This window comes from Stegostoma tigrinum, chromosome 4, assembly GCF_030684315.1.
Source record: "Stegostoma tigrinum isolate sSteTig4 chromosome 4, sSteTig4.hap1, whole genome shotgun sequence".
Lineage (NCBI taxonomy): Eukaryota > Metazoa > Chordata > Chondrichthyes > Orectolobiformes > Stegostomatidae > Stegostoma > Stegostoma tigrinum.
In genome coordinates this window covers 76,466,454-76,474,393 of record NC_081357.1, presented here as the reverse complement: position 1 = coordinate 76,474,393, position 7,940 = coordinate 76,466,454, and the positions used below count along the sequence as shown (strand labels likewise).

The 7,940-nt window shown below is 41.6% G+C and overlaps 1 long non-coding RNA gene across 1 annotated transcript; it reads right to left on the bottom strand.

Moving 5' to 3' along the window:
• Positions 1-987: 987 nt before the first annotated feature.
• On the bottom strand, positions 988-7,671 carry LOC132209570 (uncharacterized). Its single transcript, XR_009445721.1, has 3 exons — positions 7,583-7,671; positions 4,999-5,076; positions 988-1,096 (listed from the first exon to the last, which is right to left on the bottom strand). It is a non-coding gene; the product is annotated as an uncharacterized LOC132209570 (long non-coding RNA).
• Positions 7,672-7,940: the final 269 nt, after the last annotated feature.

Genomic DNA, 7,940 nt, shown 5'->3' with positions numbered 1-7,940 from the left:
TAGAAAAATGTTGCATTTCTTTTTCTGATCTACTCATGGGATGTGGGCATTGCCAGTTGGGCCAGCATTCATTGCCCATCTTTAGTTGCCTTTGAGAAGATGTTGGTGACCTGCTTTCTCAAATCACTGCATTCTACCTGCTGTAAGTGGATCCACAATGTCAAATTGGTGAGAATTCTAGGGTTTTGACACAGAGAACCAAAATCAACAGCAATATTTTTCAAGTCAGGATGGTGAGTGGCTTGGAGAAAAACTTAGCGATGTTGGTGTCCCCATGTTTATGCTGCATTTGACCTTCTAGATAATAACGGATGTAGGTTTGGAAGATGCTGACTAACAAACCTCGGTGAATTTCTGCAGTGCATCTTGTGGATGGTACACGCGGCAGATACTGAGCATTGGTGGTAGAGGGTAGACATGGTGCCAGTCAGCAGCTGCTTTGTCATGAATGTTGCCAAGCTTCTTGAGTATTGTTAGAGCTGCACTCATCCAGGCAAGTGGAGAGTGTTCCATCACATTCCTGACTTGTGTCTTGTAGATGGTGGACAGGGTTTAAAGAGTCAGGAGGTGAGTTGCTTGCTCTAACATTCCAAGGCTGTGACTTGCTGTCGTAGGTCCTATATTTATATGGATAGTCCAGTTCAGTTCCTGGTGAATGGGAACTGCTGGGATGTTGATAATGGAGGATTCAATGATGGTAATGACATTGAACATTAAAAGGAAATGGTTAGATTATCTCTTAATGGATATGGTAATTGTGTGGCACTTGAATGGCATGAATGTTATTTACCACTTGTCAGCCCAAGCCTGGTTATTCTCCAGGTCTTGCTGCATTTGGACATGAACTGCTCCACATTCCTCACTAATCCCACCACCCCCGGCATCTTTCCCTACAACCACAGGAAGTACTACACCAGCTCCTACACCTCCCCCCTCACCTCCATTGAAGGCAGAAGACAAACTTTCCAGATTAGAAAGGGGTTCACCTGCACATCCGTCGACTTCGTCTATTGCATCCGCTGCTCCTAATGTGGCCTCCTCTACATCGGTGGAACCAAGTGTAGACTCGGAGAGAGTTTTGTAGCTCTGTTTGCAACTAAAGACAACACTTTCCGATCAGCAACCGTTTTAACTCCCCCTCCCACTCCCACTCCCGGGGTGGCATGTCCATCCTGGGCCTCCTCCAATGACACAATGATGCCACCCACAAACTGGAGCAGCACCTCTTTTTCCATCTTGTTAGACTACAGCCTAATGGCCCAAGCATGGATATCACCAGTTTTAAAATCTCCCCACCCCTGGCCTTATCCCGTGTCCAACCCTCCTTCTCATCCCTGTCCTCCCGGACCTGACACAACATGTCAATCTCCCCTCTCACCTGTTCACCACTCCCACTTCTCTGACCAATGCCCACCTCTCCCTACATGCATTCACCAATCGCCATCCTATCTACCTTCCCCAGCCCCACCGCTCCTCTCTTTATTAATTTCTGAGCTCCCTTACCCCTCCCCATTTCTGAAGCAGGGTCCCGACCCAAAACATCAACTTTTCTGCTCCTCTGATGCTGCCTGGCCTGCTGTGTTCCTTCAGCTCCACACTGTGTTATCTCTGACTCTAGCATTTGCAGTTCTTGCTATCTCTCATTTTTAGTTATAACTGAATGACAGATGTTTGCTCCTAACACAGTTAATTTACAGAAATTGCCATTGAATTATTTGTGTAAGAAAATTCTGTTCAAAAAGAGCGAACTATATTGGTATTGAGCTGATATAAATCATCCTTTAGGACATCTTCTGGCACGCTGGGTAATTTCCTTGCCTCTATACTAGATCTCTGGGTTTGGGTCCCACTCTAAGATTTAAGGATGGTCTCTTCATAACTTGGCTAAACAGGTTGACATAAAAATTTTTGATATACCCATAACTAAACATATCCTCTGGAATCACTATCCTTACTTTTATATTTTTAATGTCCTTCCTCAAATTTGGAGACCAAAACTGCACACATGCTCCAGGTGCGGTTTCACCAGGGCCCTGTACAGCTGCAGAAGGACCTCTTTGCTCCTATACTCAATACCTCTTGCTATGAAGGCCAGCATGCTATTAGCTTTCTTCACTGCCTGCTGTACCTGCATGCTTGCTTTCATTGACTGACGTACAAGAACACCTAGATCTCGTTGTCTTTTGAAGGGAGAAAGATATCTGACCTAAGATAACAAAGTGTGAAGCTGGATGAACACAGCAGGCCAAGCAGCATCTCAGGAGCACAAAAGCCGATGTTTCGGGCCTAGACCCTTCATCAGAGGGTGAAGGGTCTAGGCCCGAAACGTCAGCTTTTGTGCTCCTGAGATGCTGCTTGGCCTGCTGTGTTCATCCAGCTTCACACTTTGTTATCTTGGATTCTCCAGCATCTGCAGTTCCCATTATCTAAGATATCCAACCTGTTCATTCTTTCACGACAGCTACAACTTAACTGTTCTGGTATTACCTTTGTAAATGATTTTTTACTCTCTCCCCACTATATCAATATCCTTCTTATGATATACTAACTAGAACTGTGTGTAACACTTCGTGTGTTTTCTAAACCGGTATACTATTCCATTCCATTCCTCTAGAAATAAAACCTAGTGTTTGACTTGCTTTTATTATAAAGTATTGGCTATTATTGTAAGTTCAAGTCTTTTGTGTACCTGCACTTCCATTTCCCATTGTTCTTCTCCTCCACTTAGTTTCTTATTTCCCCAAGGTATGTAACCTCCTTATTTTTCATTTTAAAACATAGTGCCTCAACAGTACTGGGCCAATTCTATGGCCATTTTACAAGTTTACTAATGTTCTCCAATAATTTGTTGAAGCCTTCCTCAGAATTGGTGACCCCTCTCAATTTGTTGTCATTATAAATTCAGAAATAGTACTTTGGTTCCAAATTTAAGTCATGAATATAATTTGGAGCCAGTAGGAGATTCAATACTAAATTGACTAATCCCTTTTGACCGCTCAGTGTCATGGAACTTGAAAACCTCCATGATTACTATTTCATGATTTTTATTCTTTTCTCTGATTTACTTGCATATGTATATTCTTGATTGTGGTTTCACTTTTTAGTCTTCCCTAACTGTGTATTTGATCCTTTTCTTTTCCATTTCTACATGAATTATAGTTTTATCTTGCTGATAGTTGTGGGAAATTACCTCCTGTTGTCATGTTATCACTATCAAGTACAAGTTTTCTACCTTCTATCTTCCTAATTTCCAAATATGATGTACCCTTCAAATCTTAGTTCTCAGCTGTAATTTTCCCGTCTAAATTGGGTGGAAATGTCGCCTTATTTCAATATCATTGCTCTTAGTTATTTTTTAATGCAAACACTGTGTTCATTGCTGTGTAGATGATTTAACCCATTGATCCTGTATTCCCTCTCAATTTATTTCTGTTCCATTTGTTCTACATCTCTGGTTTAAATTTTCCCAAAATTTGGCCACGTGTTAATTTCAGGGAGTTTCATCCCTCTCCGAAGCCCATCTGACATATCTCATGAAATTCTATCCTGCTCATCTTTAAGTACTTTGCCTGCCTCCATGTGCTACTCTCACCTTTTCTCAAATTCTGCTGTATGGAAAGGCTTGACAATGCTGGGCTTTATGGCATTAATGCCATGGGTACCATATCTAAAATTTAACTATACACTATTTAAAACTGAACTGAAGTATCTACCTGGGTCAGTGTGGTGTCTGCTGACAAGAGAATAGTGTAGCAATGCTGCAAGTTGATCAATGGCCTTCTTTGCGCTGTAATAATAAATGCCACCACATTCGCTCTGCTACTTCACACTCACCCAATCTTTGTCATTGCAGCTACCTCTCACCAAAGCTCATGTTCTACTATTCTCAATATTGCATCTGAACACCTTCGCTCAATAACACTTGCCCACCTCACCCACCAAACTACTAAACGTTTCTGCCTTCTGTACTACCTGGTCACTCACTCAGAAACCCTCACAACTTTCCTGACTGAAAACAGACAAGCCCCCTTACTGACCATAGTCGCCTTTGACAAGATTAAGCTCTGCTACCCTTAGATTTCCAAACATGGTCATTTGGTTGAATTGTGTGCAGTATGCTGTTGCCCCATGCTGGTAAATCTGACATTGATGTAGCACAGTGCCATAAACCAACCTGTCCACCTGATTTACTGTGCATTATTGGTTAAATTGACAAGCTGCCTGGCTTTCTGTCTGTGTTAAAAGGCAAGACAAAGCACAGATGGTATAAGCATAAGAAAATGCAAAATGAGTGAGTACTAAGAAAACCAGCTAAGAATCCTAAGGTGCAGCCGGTTCTGATGCATAAGATTTATACCTTATTAGGCAGCATCATCACAGATCTTACTGAGCTCCAAGGTACAGGTGTGAAGTGCTGAACGGTTTTATAAGTTAGTCTGAAATGTGTCATGGTGATGTGGTTAGGTTGGTGCTTTGCCAATGCCAGTCTCCGAGGACAGAGGTTCATGTGGTCACTGCCCATGGCATGTGCCCTGAGATTTTGGGAAATGATGGCCAAGGTGAATGCCCAACAAGTGCCAGCTGCCAGGTTACTGCTTTAGCTTTCAAGTTGGATTTGGCAACATCTAGTTTTACCTGGGAAAATAGCAATCTGCATATTAGTGAGATAAGATTAATTAATAATGAAATGTTAATGCATGCAAATAGGTCTTCTCCACTCACAAACAGATTCTCATCCAACTATTAAACCTTATGTGAAAAATCAGACTTTTTTCTCAACTGGAAAGTTTTATTTTTTTCACTGTCACTATATTTTCCCAAACTTACCCTCCATCGCTCATGTTGTTCAGAGTCTGTGAAAATTTCACCCACCATTTAATCCCTGGTATTTACTTCCTTGCTCAGTCAACCCCATTATCTTGTCTCCTTTAGGAATTCATTTAAATTTGAGATACCTTTATTTGTAATCATTATACCCAATGTTCCATTCAAACTTACTGATTGAGAAACATCACAGTCTGCCCAAATTGGAAAGTTGAGGATACACAGGTATTCTGGAAAAGCCATCCTGAAAGCCTGTAGGAGTTATTGAAACAGAGATAAGAATATAGCCAAATGGACAAAAAAAATTATGAAATTGTAAGGGCTCATGAAATAATTTTCAAAAATATTGTCTATGAACTTCATAATAATAATGCACAAAATATTCCAGTAATGTTCAATGTTCAGAATGTTCACGATTTATTTAAATTGTGGTCTTGTTTTATTGTACTCCAATATGGCTCTCCAAGGTATTCTGCTATGGCTTCTGTTTTAATCTACAATGAACAACATTGTGAAAATCAGGAAATCACTGCCTTCCAATGAAAACAACTTAATAATAAGCTATTCTACACAAGACATTTAGCAGTGTATGTTAGTTATGAATACTTTTGCAATGTTGTAACGATTTATATATTCGTGATTTTGAAGCATCCAGCACATTTCAGAGTTTGGAACATTCTTTCATTAATACAGTCTATGAAATAAATCAGTCGTGGGTAGTCCGTGCCTCTCAATTCCACCAGATTTGATCTTCTTCTAGCTCCTGCCCAACATTTTCATTTAAATGTTCACCTCTGCACTTTATCCTCTGAGCCCCAAATGCACACCCTTTTTATTTCTAGCATGGGATGTATGCATCTATGCCAAGTCATAATCCGTTGCTCATCTCCGACTGCTCTTGAATTAGTTGGTTCTCAAGGCCATTTTGAAGGCAGTTAAGTGTCAAACACATTGCTGTTGGTCTGGAGTCACAAATAGGAAAGTATGGCAAATTTGCTTCTCCAATGGACATTAATGAGCTAGATGGGGCTTTATGGATGATTGACAATTTCTATATGGGTCTTCATTAGGCTAACTTTGAATTTCAAATTTCATTGAATTGAAATTTCACCAGCTACTGTGGTAGGATTCAAATGCATTTCCATAGAACATTAGCCTAAAACTCTGTATTAAAAACACTGTAAAACACTCTGGTCTAGTGTTATTGCCACTAAACTACTATCCCCATTGTTGTGCTAGATGTCATTAGGCTGTGTTCACCCCCTTGAATCTAGGTGGTGGTGACCATAAATAGCCCCCCTTCCAGTGTATCCCATGTCCTTCCATGTTCTCTTGCCTCTAACCATTGAGTTTCTATGTACCCGCAATTATTATCCCCTCTACGTTCTAGGATGCTGTCTTGAATTCTCATAAGTGGCTTCACTAATCTTCCCAAAAGACTGATGCCCTGATAACCTCCATTTATTTTCAGTAAGTTTGTCCTTCTATGTCATTCTAGATGACTAATTCAGGTTTTCACCTTGCCATAGTCCAAGATTCTGTCCATGCTATGTGATCATTTCCTGGCCCATAAGTCATTCCAAAACTATGAAATCATTACAGAAATTTGCACTGCATTTTCTTGCTTTCCAATGTTTCACCATTTTGGCAGTCTTCTAAATCACACTTTTGTCCATCATTTTTGGCAATTTAACCAGTATTTGAACTTGTCAGTAGATCTCTGCTTCTCTGCTTCACCTAGGATAGTCAAATCCCTCCACTGAATGAACCTTTCAATGGGCATCATTCCATGAGTTCCCACTCTAGTCTGTTCTCCTACAGATATGATGGCCCTGTTCTATTCATCAGTACCATTCAACACATCGCAAATTAGCCCTGGTCTACTGTGTTCTTTTCCTCAACCCTGTTAAGCATACAAGCATGTGAGCTATAGAGTGCCTTCACGCCTTCAGTTAATTTCTCATATTTAGAAATGATGTAAGGTAACCACTGGAAGCTGCAATGACCTTGGATCCAGGCACGTAGGCAGCTGTATTTATGCAGTCACTGTATTAGGGATGTACACAAGAATGAGGGAGGAATATACCTATCTGGAGGCCCTGGACCAGCATCAACCTCCAGCAGATGTGTAGCAGTCTCCTGCTCGTTTGCAGTTTGTAGCCCTGAAGGCAAAGTTGCAAGAGACCCACAGTTAGCCAGTTTGCATGAAATGCTGTGCATAAGTGAGAGGGGTAGTGGCACCACTATTTAGAGGAGACAGTCAGAGCACCATGCTTTAAAGTCTAGCATATCTACAATTCAACACCCTCTTCAACTGGGACTAACAACGGCAATAAGATGTCTCCTCCACATTAGGTATGTAGATCATGTCTGGCTGTTTTTCACAGAAAGTACAAACTTTTTGGCTACTTTTTCTTTCCTTTAATCATTAATAAGCTGAGGATCTCACTAGCTAGGCAACTTTTATTGTGCATCCCTAATTGCCTGGTTGCAGGGAAAGGTGTCATCGGGCGGTGGGGATGTGAGGGGGTGTTGTTGGTGTTGAGGGTGAAAGAAGTGTGGAACAGAGTGTCCTGAAGGGAACAGTCCCTGTGGAGGCAGACAAGGGAGGGGTGGGGAATATGTGCCCGGTGGTGGTATCTCACTGGAAGTAGCAGAAATGCGGCCTGATGACCTAAGAGACCTTCCTCTGCAACCGGCAAAGGGGCAACACCTACCCATTTACCTCCCTCCCCAGTATCCAATGGCCCAAACATACCTTCCAGGTGAAGCAACATTTCACCTGCATTTCCCAGAATCTACTCTACTGTATTCACTGCTCACAATGTGGCCTCCTCTACATTGGGGAAATGAAGCATAGACTGGTGGCTGCTTCGTAGAACATCTATGTTCTGTTTGCAAAAAGACCCTGAGCTATCTGTTGCCTGCAGCTTTAACACACCACCCTGTTCCCTGGCCAACATCTCTGTCTCTGGCTTGTTGCAGCGTTGCAGTGAAGCTCAACATAAGTTGGAAGAACAACGCCTCATTTTCTGCTTGGGAACCCTGCAGCTCTCTGGACTCAATACTGAGTTCAATAATTTTCAATAATTTTAGGGCCTAAAGTCTCCTATGTC